Consider the following 16,788-nt stretch of genomic DNA (forward strand, 5'->3'; position numbering starts at 1 on the left):
ATACTTCATCCCCTTCTGATTATTTTTACATTTTCCTCTATTGGGTTATATGTTGGTTGAAAAAAAAAATAACCTGATCCATATCAGCTCGTCTGCATCTAGGGGTCAGGATGCCGGGGTTCTAATCCCAGCTCTTACAGGGCACTTATCTGAGAAATGCCAGGATAGTATGTTAAAGCAGTGTGTTTTATTTCTCTTCCAACATTAGTTTAATGAAAGGGTTAAGAATATGGCCTTTGAGAATTAGGACTTAGGCAAGTTACTTAAAGTCTTTGTTCTGTGGGGATAATAATAGTACCAACTTATAAGGCTATAAGGGTTAAATGAAATAACACGTGGAAGAAAGCTTGTTACAGTGCCTGGTACAAGGTAATATTATGTCTAAAGACAACTCTTTGCTCTTCCGTGGAGTCTGCTGCCCATAGGCTTTTGCACCTACTTGCCCGCTTATGTGAATGGTAGTATCAGAGAGAATATGAATTCCAGAAATGCTGCACTGCACTGCAACGCTGGGCAGGAAAACCCTGCATCATCCTCCCCTACAGAAGAACTAAGCTATATACCAGGTTATTTTTGGTGATCAGTGTATAAACTCTAGAGGGAAGTGTTAAAATATTTGGAAGCAGATGTGATATCAGTGAGTTTTTTTTATTTGATCACTCTTATTGTATTAAGAAAATGGAGTCTTTATCAACTGGTAGACCCAGGAGGCTCAGTAGTAAAGAATACACCTGCCAATGCAGGAGAGGCAGGAGACTCAGCTTCGACCCCTCAGTTGGGAAGATCCCCTGGAGAAGGAAATGGCAACCCGCTCCAATATTCTTGTCTGGGAAATTCCATGGACAGAGGAGCCTGGTGGGCTACAGTCCATGGGGTCACAAAGAGTCAGACATGATTGAGCCCAGGACCACCCACTGCCAGCAGATGGACCCGCTGGCTCTATCCACTGTCTTCCCAAAAGGCTGTGGTTATCCTTGCTCTTGTCCTAGGCCAGCAAGAGTAGGGTCTTCAGTTTGCACCTAGAACTTGGGGAGCAACACTTAGAGGGTAGAAGCACTTATGTGTCTGATTCTGTTAACTCTGAAACACCCTGCAATAACCATCAAGCACCTCTCAAATGACGTGCTGTGCCAAGGACTGTGGCCACCCAGGGCACAAACAAGTTTTAGTTTCTGAGCCCTAGAAGCTTCAGGGGAGATGAGGGAGCATCCAGGAGCCTTGCTATGAGCAGGGAAGTCAGTGAGGGTGACAAGGTATGCACATGACTTGCAAGAGGGGCTTGGAAGCCATTGCAAGGCCTGGGATGATAGAGATGGGAAAAATACTGAGGTGGCCCATGGACAGGGCTTAGCCAGCAAACAGTGAGGAAAAGGGTGGAGGGAAAGATTTCTGAGGTTTGGCCCGGGAGAGCACAAGAGGATGGTGGGCCTGGGTGAGAAGCATTTGGGAATAAAATAGTGGTGTATCTTGGGCCATGTTGACTCCAGGGTTTGTGTGCAGACCTCTCCCAGTTCCTAAGGTGGCTGCTTGAAACTTGGTATACCCTCTGGATGCCCATAAACACATGAATGTCCCTGTGTTCCTCAAATGTCCCTTATGTGCATAATCATTACCACATAGCACCTATGGCATTTACTTAATATTTTTCTTTGAACTGACTCACTTTATCTGTACTTTTTAAAATGGAACTTTGTTGAAAGCAACCATGTCCAAGAAACCAGTTTTCCACATCTGTATATTGGGCTGGCCAAAAGTTCCATTCAGGTTTTTCCATAACATCTTAACAAAAAAAACCCAAACGAACTTTTTGGCCAACCCAACAAATACACACACACACACACACACACACACACACACACACACATATATGTATTCTAATATCTTAATGTCTATTAAACTATTCATTTTAATAATAAAAATAGGAGAGGTTGGAACTTCCCTGGTGGTCCAGTGATTAAGACACTGTGATTCCACTGTTGGGTGCTAGACCCCTGGTTTAGGAACTAACATCCCACATGCTGCATGGAGCCAAAAAATAGGAAAAAAAATGTTGTTGTTCAGTCGCTCAGTCGTGTCTTACTCTTTGCGACCCCATGAACTGCAGCACACCAGGCTTCTCTGTCCATCACTATCTCCCTGATTTCCTCAAACTCATGTCCATTGAGTCAGTGATGCCATCCAACCATCTCATCCTCTGTTTCCCCCTTCTCCTCCTGCCCTCAATCTTTCCGAGCATCAGGGTCTTTTCCAATGAATTGGCTCTTCACATAAGGTGGCCAAAGTATTGGGAGTTTCAGCTTCAGCAACAGTCCTTCCAATGAATATTCAGGGTTGATTTCCTTTAGGATTGACTGGTTTGATCTTCCTTTCAAGGGACTCTCAAGAGTCTTCTCCAACACCACAGTTTGAAAGCGTTAATTCTTCAGTGCTCAGCCTTCTTTATGGTCCAACTCTCACATCCATACATGACTACCATAGCTTTGACTATACAGACCTTTGTTGGCAAAGTTATGTCTTTGCTTTTTAAAACTGTCTAGGTTTTAAAAAATAATAATTTAAAAAATTAGCGACGTTTTTTAATAGAATTGAGATGGGAATTGGGAATGAGGTGCTATAGTCTTTCATGAAGTGAGGAGGAGGAGGCATGAGTGGGTATCGCGATACCGTGTGCCTGCTTAGTTGCTCAGTCGAGTCCGACTCTGTGCAGCCCCGTGGACTGTGACCCAGCAGGCTGGTCTGTCCGTGGATTCTCCAGGCAAGAATACTGGAGTGGGTTGCCATTTCTTCCTCCAGGGAATCTTCCGAATCCAGGGATCAAATGCATCTCTCCTGCACTGGCTGGTGAATTTTTTACCACCGAGCCACCTGGGAAGCCCTGTGATAATGTATATAAAGTATCAAAATACAGTATACCCACCAGAAACATTACTTTCTTAGCCCTCCCACTATCCTGTTCTAATTTCCTCCACCTTTGCTTCCATATGAATATGAAATCATTTTTGGTTCCCTCTACGTGACTAACCCACTCGAGAACACACAGCAGAGTCAGATGCATGAGCCGGCCTCCTGGGTCCTTTATCAGGAGTCACTGGGTAGAGGTGGCTGGTGTGGCCTTATTATTCTCAGCATCCTCTCTTGCTTGTGGGGTCTGAGGTCTCTCCCAGAGCTGCCTACCTATTTAGGGACCTCCGCAGACGTTTCCCAGTTCCTGGTGCCCAGGAGTTGTTGATTTTGGCCAGCTGCTGGGCTTGCGGGAGCCAGGGAGAGGACTTCTGGAGAGAGGCCCTTGGAGCTCGGGCTCTGGGAGGCAGCTCGGACCCGCCTGGCTGTTCCTTTGTGTTGTGTGCTTTATTGGCCCCAGATAAGCACTTCCTGTTCCCCATTGATTATCCGCAGATCCTGCTTCCTGTCTCCTCAATACCTGGGATGCCTTCCAGCTTCTCCTCCCACAGGGAAAATCCATAAACTTCAGAATTCCCAGGCCTGCTTTTGGTCAATGGGCTTTGCAGTCATTACTGGTCTTGCTGTCCAGTCATATTGTCTGTGGCTCCTTCCCCTCTGTCTAGGAACTTGGTTTCTCATTGTGCTGGCCAGGAGGGCAATGTTCATGAGGCCTGATCCCACCTCTCCCTCTTGCCAGCCAGAATGTCCATATCTACCTTCAGGCTTAGATCAGAATAAGGAGACTGTACCTCACAGATCGATTTTAACCATAGTTAGGGGCTGCCTGGTGTACGGGGTTGAAGATTCTGAGGGTCTTACCCAACATTATTTGGGAAGAGTGATATGATCTATTAACAGTGTCTGCAGTGGGTCCACGAGGGGTGTGTGGCAGTACCCATGTCCATATTTGCTATCCCAAGATTGTTGTTGTTTAGTCGCTAAGTTGTGTAGACTCTTTGAGACCCTGTGGACTGTAGCCCACCAGGCTCCTCCATCCATGGGATTTCCCAGGCAAGAATAATGGAGTACAATGCTATTTCCTTCTCCAGGGAATCTTCCCAACCCAGGGATGGAACCTGTGTCTCCTGCATTGGTAGGTGGATTCTTTACCATTGAGCCACTTGGGAATCCCTAGATTCCAAGATGAAGTGGAAGCCTCTAGAGGACAGAGAGCATTCCCTGTACTCTCGGAGTCATATCATAAAAGTCCAAAGCCCCATATTTCCCATGCCAGCTGGACCATCAACTAGTTTATGACCTTGAGTAAATCCAAGAGCGTTCAGCAGGCTCAGTGTCCTCATCTTTATTTTTTTAATATTTTTTTTTAATGTGGACCATTTTTAAAGTCTTTATTGAATTTATTACAGTGTTACTTCTGTCTTACCTTTAGATGTTTTGGCCAGAAGACATGTGGGGTCTTAACTGCCAGATCAGAGATCAAACTCGCACCCCCTGCACTGGAAGCGTAGGTTTTTGTTTGTTTGTTTTTTAATTTATTTTTTAATTGAAGGATAATTGCTTTACAGAATTTTGTTGTTTTTTGTCAAACCTCAACAATGAATCAGCCATGGGTATACATACATCCCCTCCCTCTTGAACCTCCTTCCCCATCCCACCCCTCTAGGTTGACACAGAGTCCATGGAAGGCTAAGTCTTAACCACTGGATTACCAGGGAAGTCCTAGGAAGGAAGGTTCTTTTTTTTTTTTTTTTTTTTTTTTTTAATTTTTTTAGGCAAAATAAACAAGTGGGACCTAATTAAACTTAAAAGCTTTTGCAGGAAAAAAAAAAAAAGCTTTTGCTGAGCAAAGGAAACTACAAAGAAAAAAATGAAAAGACAACCCACAGAATGGGAGAAAATAATAGCAAATGAAACAACTGACAAAGAATTAATTTTCAAAATATACAAGCAGCTTGTACAACTCAATACCAGAAAAACAAACAACCCAATCATTAAGTGGGAAAAAGACCTAAACAGACATTTCTCCAAAGAAAACATCCAGATGACTAACAAACACATGAAAACATGCTCAACATCGATCATCATTAGAGAAATGCATATTAAAACTACAGTGAGTCCCAGTGAAGAAATATTCACAAGTCTTACTTCCTGTCCTAGTCCCAGAGCCTGTAAAGGTGAACCCACTGGGGCTGGCTGGGGGAGAAGAGGAAAGCTCGTTCCAGAGGGAACTGTCTGAGGGATCATGAGAATTTCTAAACAAGAAAAAGAGGGGAATCAATGACTGGTTTATTTATCTGAAAAGCAGATTTTTTTTTTTCTGCCCCCCACCCCCCACCCAGGAAAAAAAAAAAAAAACTACAGTGAGATACAAGCTCATACCAGTCAGAATGACCGCCATCAAAAAGTCTACAAATAATAAATACTGGAGAGGGTGTGGAGAAAAGGGACCCTCTTGCATTGCTGGTGGGAATGTAAGTTGGCACAGTCTTTATGGAAGATGGTATGGAGATTCCTTTAAAAAAAAAACAACAACAAAAAACAAACTAGGAATAAAACCACCATATGACCCAGCAATCCCACTCCTAGGCATCTACCCTGAGGAAACCAAAATTGAAAAAGACACATGTATCCCATTGTTCATTGCAGCACTATTTACAATAGCTAGAACATGGAAGCAACCTAGATGTCCATCGACAGATGAATGGATAAAGAAGCAGTGGTACATATATAAAATGGAATACTGCTCAGCCATAAAAAAGGAATACATTTGAGTCTAGAACCTATTATACAGAGTGAAGTAAGTCAGAAGGAGAAATATAAATACCGTATGCTGACACATATATACAGCATCTAGGAAGATGGCACTGATGAATTTATTTTTAGGGCAGCAATGGAAAGAACAGACCTATGGACACAGCGGGGGGGAGGAGGGAAAGGGTGAGAGGTATGGAGAGAGTAACGTGGAAGTTTACAATACCATATGTAAAAGAGCTAGCCAACGGGAATTTGCTATACGACTCAGGGAACTCAAACAGGAGCTCTGTGAAAATCTAGAGGGGTGGGATGGGGAGGGAGGCTCTGCAGGGAGGGGAGGACATGGGTGTACCTATGGCTGATTCTTTTTGATGTTTGACAGAAAACAGAAAAATTCTAGAAAGTAATTATCCTTCAATTAAAAAATAAAGTGGCAGAAAAAAAAAATTTGGCAGTACCACATAGCATGCAAGATCTTAGTTCCCCAACGAGGGATTGAACCCTCACCCTCTGCATTGAGAGCTCAGAGTCTTAACCACTGGATCGCCAGGAATGTCCCTCTCCATCTTTAAAATGAGAATGATAGTATCTGCTTTATCCTTATCCAGGGGTCAGCAAGATCAAATGAGTTAACTAAAGTGCTTTCACAAGTAAGTGACTGCCGAAGTGTATTCTGCCTGCATGCCCCAGCTCAGATGCCGTCTCCTGTGTGAAGTCTTCAGTGTTTCCATGAGGATCCTGCCCACTGCAATCCTCTTCTCTGAACCTGTCATCTGCTGCTTATATTCCAGTTGTTTATACGCCTTTAAAAAAAATCTCCCCTGTGACATATCATGCACATAAACCACCACCTGATAGAGGAGGTACCCATTAAACATTTATGGAGTGTTTTGCACAGAGCTTTTGCTGCCTTTTGGTCAGTTTTATAAGTACAAGTAGGCAGTTCTGTGAGAATGAGAAGACACCTGGTAGTTTTAAATAGCATAGTTTTATGTTTTAGAAGGTTTCCCTGGTGGCTCAGACAGTAAAGAAACTGCCTGCAGTGCAGGAGACCTGGGTTCTATCCCTGGGTCAGAAAGATCCCCTGGAGAAGTGAGGGAATGGCAACCCATTCCAGTATTCTTGCCTGGGAAATCCCATAGATAGAGGAAGCTGGTGGGCTACAGCCCATGGGTTCACAAAGAGTCGGACACAACTAAGCACGCATTTATGGGCACTGAAAATGTTTTAGAAAGATATTTCCGGAGGGCCAATGAAGGGTGAGCTGGAAGAGATGGATAGAGAGACAGATGCATTGGTGGCATTGTGGAAGAGGACTGGGACCCCATAATCTCCATCCAACAACCTGTTCTTTGATGTGGACAACAGACATTTTTGTCAGTCTGGGGCCAAATGACCTGCAGCCCACACCTCACCCCTTTCTCTGTCCATGCAATTATCCTGGCAAGAATATTGGAGAGGGTTGCCATTTCTTCCTCCAGTGAATCTTCCTGACCCAGGGATCGAACCTGGGTCTTCTGCATCGGCAGCCGGGTTTTTTACCACTAGGCCACCTGAGAAGGCTCGCCTCCTGGATAGTCGAGCAAACACTGAACAGGAGCCAGGAGACCAGATGCAGATCCTGCAGTGGCCTAGCTGTGAAATAGGGAGGACCTGAACCCTAGAATCTAAAAAGATGCTCAGGATCCATGGAACTTGGTGGTCAACAGGAGATGGCGGGGTGGCTGAAGGCATTAAGGTGGTGGATTTGGGGGTTTCTAGTTGGGGAAACTGAAGGTGCAGTTTGGGGGGTGAAAATAATCAAGAGCTGCTATTATTTTCATAGCTTTGCTTACGATTTTAATAGTATACTTTATGCTGCGTGCTGCACTATGCTTAGTTGCTCAGTCATGTCTGACTCTTTGCGACCCCATGGACCACACCTGCCAGGCTGTGTGGAAATGTCAAATGAGTAAGAAAGGCACAACAAAGAAAGTAAAATTGCCCGAAATGCCAAAACCCAGTGAGAACTTTTTGGTGACTCTCCTTCTGGGTCCCACAGCTGGCCTTTCTCTCTGAACAGTTTGCCCAAGACACTTACATAGGTCAGTAAGCGTAGAACAACGAGGGGGCACACAGAGCTGAGAGCCACAGGAGCCACAATGGGGGAGGGCTTACGGGCAGGAAATGTGTTTCCCCAGAGATGTCCATAGGATTTGGCAGATAAAAAGCCAGTTGCCTTTATTTTCTTTCTCAGGTCATCAGGGGCCTGGTAGTAACGAGATGGGTGGGAAGTGGAAGTGGAGTGGCTTCTGGGCTGCCTGCTGCCTTTGCACATGTCCACACCCCATAGACCACGCGTCCTGAGCTCCCATCAGACCTGCCTGCCTCCCTTCCTAGTGAAAGTTGAATACGACAAAGACTGCACAGTTCTCTGGAATTACGAGGAACCCCGGAGACCCCTCTCCTAGGCTTCCTCCCACCTGCCTCTACACCTGCTCGTTTCTCGCTCTCAGCCTTTCTCTGCCCCTGCCCCACCCCCACTGTAAAGCCCTTTTTGGCTGCACATGTTTTTTCTGTCTTTCAAATCAGTACCTGTCCATATGACAATTCCCAGCCTCACTTATAAGAGAAATGCAAATGTAAAACTATGGTGAGCTCCTGTTTTTCACCTGCCCACCTGGCAAAGATCATTGCATTGAATAACACTCTGTGGGCAGGGGCTTGGGGAGATGAGCTCCCTTGTGCATTGCTGGTAAGGGTGTAGACAGGGAGGTCTTTGGTAATACTCTCCAAAAGCCAGGAGTCCAGGGACTTCCCTGCTGGTCCAGTGGCTAAGACTCTGTGCTGCCAATTCAGGGGACCGGCTTTTGATCCCTGGTCCAGGAACTAGATCCCACATGCCACAATTAAGAGATCCTATGTGCTGCAACTAAGATACGGAGTAGCCAAATAAAATAAATATTTTTTTAAAAAGCCAAAGGTGCATACCTTTGACCTAGCAGTTCCCTCGCAACTGGAAATAGGTACTACAACTGTACTCAGACATGAGGAATGTGATGAGGTTATTCATGGTGGCAAAAGACTGGGAAGCACCTGTATGTCTGTGACTATACAGCTGGTTAGAAGGTTGTGTTACCTTCATGCTGTGGACAACATGGGCCGTTACCAGAATGAGGCAGCTCTGCGTGTGCCGATGTGTGATCAGCCCCAGGTGCGCATGATGGTGGTACAAGGGCCGAGGCCATAGCAGGGCCGTGGCAGATGATTGTACCTGGAGGCGGGGGTGTGCTGTCAGTATATACCAGACGTGGCCACAGCAAGACCAGAGCTAGAAGGGAGAGGAGAAGGGGTCAGGCAGGGGTCCGCCCAGGGAACAGATGGCCAGGTCTTCAACACAAGTCCCTGTGAAGAAGCTTCTTTCTCTGTGATATGTCCGTTGTCAGGCAGTGAGCACAGAAACTGCCTGGGCCCAGCAGCGTGCATGCATGCTAAGTTGCTTCAGTTGTGTCAGGCTCTTTGCGACCCCATGGACCGTAGCCTGCCAGGCTCCTCTGTCCATGGGATTCTCCAGGCAAGAATACTGGAGTGGGTAGTCATGCCCTCCTCCAGGGTATCTTCCCGACCCAGGGGTTGAACCCACATCTCCTGTGGCTCCTGCGTTGCAGGTGGATTCTTTGCTGCTGAGCCACTGGGGAAGCTCCTGGGCCCAGCAGGCCCAAGGTCAAAGCCACTGCAAGAGGGTACATAGGACACAGGAGGCGCGTAACTCCAGACTTGGAAATGAGGACCCAAAAGCAGTTTGACTCTGACTTTTCTGGAAAGCCCAGGTCTCCGTCCCAGAGGCCCTTTTACCACAGAGTGGGAGCACCCACAGCTCCGGGGACAGAGTTCCCCTGCTCCCTCCAGGAGGAGGACACTGCAGTCAGGAAGACGTGCCTGGTCGGGTGTCCTGCTCTCCCTCAAGACCACTTCAGCTGAGGACCACGCCTGGCAGCCTTCCCACCACCTGTGGACACAGCCAGCAGCCCCAGCCAGTTGGGGCAGACCTGAGACTCCCTCAGCTTCTCCTGCCCGCAGGCCCTGGTGTTGCCCCAGCCAGTCATAAGCATCTCTTCTCCACACTGCGGTCGGCGACTCACCGTGGGAGCTCACAGTCAGCCACAGTGGGAAGATTTTTACCATGAATGCCAGCAAGTGCTGCAAAGCAGGCTTCATCTTTCTGTTTTCACTTAGACAGCCAGTTGTTAAATGTTTACCTGTACAGGATCTCTCTCCGCAGAGCACCCGGAGATGAGTGAGGGGCTGAACCCTATTAATTAGCTCTTCCCTGCCCCTGGGAAAAGTGCAGGTAAGAGGCTCATTGCACAAAAATTACTACGTTTTAGTGACTAAACACATATTTCCTGAGAGCTTGTCATGTGCCCGACCTTGGTCCTCTCCTGGATGACCAGTCCTGTAAATAAAACCCCTTTATTCCCATTTTACTGGAGAGAAAGCAGAGGTTATTCAAGGTCAAGAAATGTCCTCAGGAGCACAGCTCGGAAGTGAGGGGTCAGATTCCCCAAGTTCTGCATCCATTGAGCCCCTCAACTCAGGCTCTACTCCCGGGCAGCCCCTGCACTTTAGACAAGCATTTGATTTCTCTTCCATTGAAGGCCATCTGGTTCAGGTCCCAAGCTTCAGGCTGATGAAGTGAAACAGTCTCATTTTAAAAGGTGAGATGACCTAGTTCAGAGAGGTTAGAGAGAGCCTGGAACCCAGCTCTCTCACCTTTTGTGGTCTGTCCTTTCACCACTAGAAATTGGCCTCTGGTGGAGATATTTTTTAAAACAACTCTTTCTTCAGCTCTGGTGTTGTTCAGTTGCTAGGTCCTGTCCGCCTCTTTGCAACCCCATGGACTGCAACACGCCAGACTCCTCTGTCCTCCACTATCACCTGGAGTTTGCTCAATGTCCATTGAGTCAGTGATACTATCTAACCATCTCATCCTCTGTCACCCCCTTATCCTCCTGCCCTCAATCTTTCCCAGCATCAGAGTCTTTTCCAGTAAGTCAGCTCTTCGAATCAAGTAGCCAGAGTATTAGAGCTTCAGCATCAGTCCTTCCAATGAATATTCAGGGTTGATTTCCTTTAGTACTGACTGGTTTGATCTCCTTGCTGTCCAAGGGACTCTCAAAAGTCTTCTCTAGAACCACAGTTCGAAAGCATCAATTCTTTAGCGCTCAGCCTTCTTTATGGTCCAACTCTCATATCTGTACATGACTACTGGAAAAAATATAGCTTTGACTATATGAAGCTTTGTTGGCAAAGTGATGTCTCTGCTTTTTAATACGCTGTCTAGGGTTGTCAAAGCCTTTCTTCCAAGAAGCAAGCATCTTTTTATTTTGTGGCTACAGTCACCGTCCGCAGTGGTTTTTCAGCCTAAGAAAATAAAATCTGTCACTTTGGAGTTCCCTGGCGGTCCAGTGGTTAAGAATCTGTGCTTCCAATATAGGAGGCACTGGTTTGATCCCTGGTTGGGGAACTAAGATCACACAAGCTACAAGGTGTGGTCAAAAAAAGGGGGAAAACAATCTGGTAGGCAAAATGGCCAGATTCTCTGAATTGGGAGGGGAAGAGAATAGTTTGAGGCCATCCAGGAAAGAAGGGGAATTACTGGGGGAAAGGGCAGGAAATGGGTATTTATGGGGAAAGTGAAACCCAGCCAGCCCACTCTTGTTTTTGCGTTTACTCTACAGTCATGGAATGTTCTTGGAGCCCCTCTGATGCCAGCGCACAGAGGGGCTCCAAAAATATTTATTGACTAAGTTGCTGTGACAGGTGCTGGAGAGACAAAATTCCCTTCCCTGGCTTAAAACACTAGCCAAATGTGGTTCTGAATAACTTTTCCAAGGAAAATTGGGTCTGTCGTATTAAATTGAAAAGTCGCTTATCATAGGGCTTTATAGGTTTATTAATTGGATTTATTTGTAACAACTCACCTATCAACAAAACTTCAAGAAGGAACACGGCCATCTACACTTGAGCAAAACCAAAAAAGGTGATTGTATTGGGGGTTTAGTGGTATTCAGAAAATTAAGCAGATGCAAAAACTACTCATCTATAGATAAAGGAAATAAGGGATAAGAGTGTAAACCTTGTTTTTTATACTTTTGCTCCTGTAACTGTGTCTAATCCATCAAGTTTGGGAACCAGTTCTTCTAATGCATGCTCAGTCACTCAATCGTCTCCGACTCTTTGCAACCCCATGGAGTATGATCCTCTGTCCATGGGACATTCCAGGCAAGAATATTGGAGTGGGTTGCCATTTCCTCCTCCAGGGGATCTTACAGCCCAACAATCAAACCTGGGTCTCCGGTGTCTCCTCCATTGCAGGCATATTCTTTACCACTGAGCCACTGGGGAAGCCAGTTCTTCTACTACTTTCTTTTTTTTTTTCCCCATTTATTTTTATTAGTTGGAGGCTAATCACTTTACAATATTGTAGTGGTTTTTGCCATACATTGACATGAATCAGCCATGGATTTACATGTGTTCCCCATCCCGATCCCCCGTCCCACTTCCGTCTCCACCCGATCCCTCTGGCTCTTCCCAGTGCACCAGCCCCGAGCACTTGTCTCATGCATCCAACCTGGGCTACTTTCATTTTATCTTTTTCAGCGACTTTTTTTTTTAATTCAGCTGTGCCAGGTCTTAGTTGCAGTATTCGGGATCTTTTATCTTCCATTGTGGCGTGTGGGATCTTCTTAGTTTTGTTGTTGTTCAGTCTCTCAATCATGTCTGACTCCTTGCGACCCTATGAACTGCAGCATGCCAGGCTTCCCTTCACTATCTCCTGGAGTGTGCTCAAACTCATGTCCATTGAGTCAGTGATGCCACTCAACCATATCATCCTCTGTCACCCACTTCTCCTCCTGCCCTCAATCTTTCCCAGCATCAGGGTCATTTCCAATGAATTGGCTCTTCATAAGGTGGCCAGAATACTGGAGCTTCAGCTTCAGCATCAGTCCTTCCAGTGAATATTCAGGGTTGATTTCATTTAGAATTGACTGGTTTGATCTCCTTGCAGTCCAAGGGACTCTCAAAAGTCTTTTGCAGTGCCACAATTTGAAACCATCAATTCTTCAGCACTCAGCCTTCTTTATGGTCCAGCTCTCACATCCATACATGATTACTGGAAAAACCATAGGTTTGATAAATGGGCTTTTGTTGGCAAAGTGATGTCTCTACTTTTTAATACACTGTCTAGGTTTGTCATAGCTTTTCTTCCAAGGAGCAAATGTCTTTTGGGTGCAGTCACCATCCGCACTGATTTTGGAACCCAAGAAAATTAAGTCTGTCACTGTTTCCATTTTTTTCCCCATCTATTTGCCATAAAATAGGATGGGACTGGATGCCATAATCTTTGTTTTTTCAATGTTGGGTTTTAAGCCAGCTTTTTCACTCTTCTCATTCACCTTCATCAAGAGGCTCTTTAGTTCTTCTCTGCTTTCTGCCATTAGGGTGGTGTCATCTGCATATCTGAGGTTATTGATATTTCCCCCTCCAATCTTGATTCCAGCTTGTGCTTCATCCAGCCCAGCATTTCGCATGATGTACTCCTCATGTAAGTTCAACTATAGCCTGAATGTACTCCTTTCCCAATTTGGAACCAGTCCATTGTTCCGTGTCTTGTTCTAACTGTTGCTTCTTGACCTGCATACAGGTTTCTCAGAAGGCTGGTAAGGTGGTCTGGTATTCGCCTCTCTTTAAGGATTTTTACACAGTCACTGTCATCCATACAGTCAAAGGCTTTAGCGTAGTCATTGAAGCAGAAGTAGATGTTTCTATGGCATTCTCTTGCTTTTTCTATGATCCAGCGGATGTTGACAATTTGATCTCTGATTCCTCTGCCTTCTCTAAATCCAGCTTGTATTTTTTTTTTGTTACAGCATGCGAACTCTTAGTTGTAGTGTGTGGGATTTAGTTCCCTGACCAGAGATCAAACCCAGGCATCCTGCTTTGGGAGTGCAGCATCTTAGCCACTGGACCACCAGGGAAATCCCTATGGTACAATTATTGATGTTAAAAATCGCCTTTAAAAGGAATTGGAGAGTGTTTTGCATGGTGTCCTTGTCGCTGTAGGGTGCATGGTCATCTGCCTTTGGGGGTGGGTCTCTGGCCTGTGTTCCTGGGTGGCTGGCCCACCATATGATCTGGGAGGGAGGCTTGGGAAGGTCTTTTCTGTATTAAAAGGAGCCCAATTCTAGTGTCCCAGAATCTTCATTCACCATGAGGGACCAGAGAGGCAGGAAAGACTGGTCACCTAAGCTGGTGAGCTGCTCCAACACATGAAAACCATGAGACAGGAAAGGTAGAGACAGGGGCCCTTTCTTTCTATGCCAGGTCTGCCCCTCCCCGCAAGGAGAAGAAGAGGGATTCTGTGGAGTGGAGCTGACTTGCCTTCTGGCTTCCGGCTGTAAGGAGCCCCTAACTGGGAACACTGATGTTGCATCTTTACCATGAGGCTTTGCTTCCTCTCTTGCCTGGCCATGCTTACAGGGTTTTCTGTGAGAACACTTAGATGGGGGAGAATGTGGGCATTGCCAAGAGTCCTGGAGTGTCCTGTCTCCATCACAGCAAGTTTGGAACTGGGGGGCCTGGCTAGGGAAGGGGCTGTCCCTACCTTCTGGGAGGCAGAGGGTTAATCTCCAGAGCTCATTGGCAGTTCTGCCTCTGGACAGGGCATGCTGGGATTTCCTCCCAGCTGTTTTACATCATGAAGATTTGTGTGCTGGGGAAATTCCAGGGCACAGCTGCAATTAATCTGCTGCACAGTCTCCAGGCGAAACACGGTTCTACGGGCCCAGCGCTCTACCTCCCTCCAGGAGGAGGGCTCCGGTTCTCCAGTGAGAGACCCTACCCAGGGACCCTTCCCCAGGCTGGACCTGAGCGGAAACTGCCCACCTGTGCTGTTCTTAGTCGCTCGGTTGTGACTGACTCTTTGTGACCTCATGGACCGTAGCCCGCCAGGCTCCTCTGTCCCTAGGATTTCCTAGGAAAGAATATTGGAGTGGGTTGACATGCCCTCCTCCAGGGAATCTTCCCAACCCAGGGTTTGAACTCAGGTCTCCTACATTGCAGGTGGATTCTTTACTGTCTGAGCCACGAAGGAAGCCCCTTCCCACCTGGCCAAGGGCTATCCCCACAGAGGGGGCTGGGGAGGGGCCCAAGATGCTGAAAGGATCCAGAACATTCAGAAAAAGAGCAGGAGCACCCCTTACAAATAATAAGGCCAAAATAACACTGATAGTGGGGCTTCCCAGCTGGCACTAGTGGTAAAGAACCTGCCTGCCAATGATGTAAGAGACACAGGTTCAATCCCTGGTCAGGAAGGCCCCCTGGAGAAGGGCATGGTAAACCACTCCAGTACTCTTGCCTGGAGAATTCCATGGACAGAGGAACCAGGCAGGCTACAGCCCATGGGGTTGCAGAGAGTCAGATGTGACCAAGCCCACAGGCAGGCATTGCTGATAGCAACATTGGATAAAGACATCAGCAAGGAAGGAAGAAAGCAAGGGAGGAAGGAAGGAAAACTGTTCAGTCTCACTTAAGAATATAGAAGTAAAAATCTGAAAATATTCATGTTTACCATTGTACAATACATACAAGTACAAACAAGCCACAGTGATAGAATAGGATTTACCTGGAGAATGCGAGGGTGCTTCAATGTAAGGAAATCTGTTTCTAGGTATAATCTCCGGTCTGAGTCAAATAAGAGAAACCACCTTTTCGGTGGATCCTAAGAGAAGTCAACAATTGTCCCAGTGAAAGATATTTGAAAATAGGAATAGAATCATCCTTCCTTAACAAGGTAAAGACATGTTCTAAACCACAGCCTCACTCTACTTAACTGAACCACAATACCAGATCTTCCTATATACGTATGTATGTATATGTATGTATGTATATAACTGAATCACTGTGCTATACGCCTGAAACTGACACAACAGTGTAAATCAACTATAAAAAAGTAGAGGCAGGAAACTTCCCTGGTGGTCCAGTGGCGAAGACTCCACGTTTCCAATGCCGGGGGCACTGGTTTGATCCCTAGTTAGGGAACTAAGATCCTACGTGCTGCACGACCTGGCCAAAAGAAAAGAAGATTTTTTAAAAAAACACTTAAAAAACCTCAAGTGTGTTCCATGGAACCCTCACACCCGGAGAAGAGTTTCCCAGATTCAATAAGATTGGGAAGCTGCCTACCCGGCCTGTCTCAGAAAGTCATTGCACACAACAGCATGTTAAGTAGCATTTGTAAGTCGAGGGTTAGCAGTCCTCACCATTTGGGTCTTCACCATTCTTTCTGTTTTTTTGAGAGTCAAAAGAGAGTGCTTATCCCATAATCGGTGACTCTTGTTATTGCTTGGCCATCGGTGCATTGAGGCCCCCCAGGTCCCTTGTGTTCCATCCCACTGAGCATCCCCTAGTAGGGAGGTGCTGAAGTCCGACCATGATACACTGGTCAGGAGCCAGCTGTGGCCAGTTGGATGGAGCCTAGGCTGGGCTTGGAGAAACCAGCAGTTTTCCTTTGCCCACATGCCATCACTATGCAGAGCATCTAGGCTCAGCCACACATCTCTTAATCCCCAAGAACATGTTCTCCACCAATGAGTGATGAGCCCCATGGGGCTGGCCGCTTGCACATGAGAATTACAGCCAAGAGAGATTTATTTCCGCTGAACATCGGGCTGAGCCTGGCTTAGGAATTCAGGAGTGCACAGGCACCTCCAAAGGTCTGGGGATGCAGTTGGGAAGGCTTACAGGGGGGTGTTGCTGGCTCCTTCTGTCCCAGCCTGTGGTGCTGGGAAGCTCAGCTGTCCCTTTAGAAGGCTCCTTTCCTCGGAATTATGATGTAGAGATATTCCATGACAGCAAGCTGCAGGGGCTCCAACCCTTACAGGTCTCTCCCCACTCCTTACCCCCACCACTGGTTTCAAAATCTTAAAAAAAAAAAAAAAACTAAGAAAAACAGCCAAAGAGAAGAAGGAGGGAAATGACAGCCCTCCATTTCCCTACCTTTTGGAATGAACTGTTTCTGAACCCAGGCCCACCGTGTGCCACACCCTCAACCTCCGTGATCGGCTGGAGCTGGAAGGGTCCTGGGAA

General features: G+C 46.5%; 1 protein-coding gene and 1 non-coding gene across 3 annotated transcripts in view; both read left to right on the forward strand.

Annotated features, from left to right (window-relative positions):
- The window catches only part of TCF7L1 (transcription factor 7 like 1), a 187,583-nt gene that overhangs the window by 142,104 nt on the left and 28,691 nt on the right, over positions 1-16,788 (forward strand). The window lies entirely within an intron of this gene.
- Positions 5,020-5,145, forward strand: LOC122704142. Its single transcript, XR_006343764.1, has one exon. It is a non-coding gene; the product is annotated as a small nucleolar RNA SNORD22 (small nucleolar RNA).

Source organism: Cervus elaphus, chromosome 11 (assembly GCF_910594005.1).
Source record: "Cervus elaphus chromosome 11, mCerEla1.1, whole genome shotgun sequence".
Classification (NCBI taxonomy): Eukaryota; Metazoa; Chordata; class Mammalia; order Artiodactyla; family Cervidae; genus Cervus; species Cervus elaphus.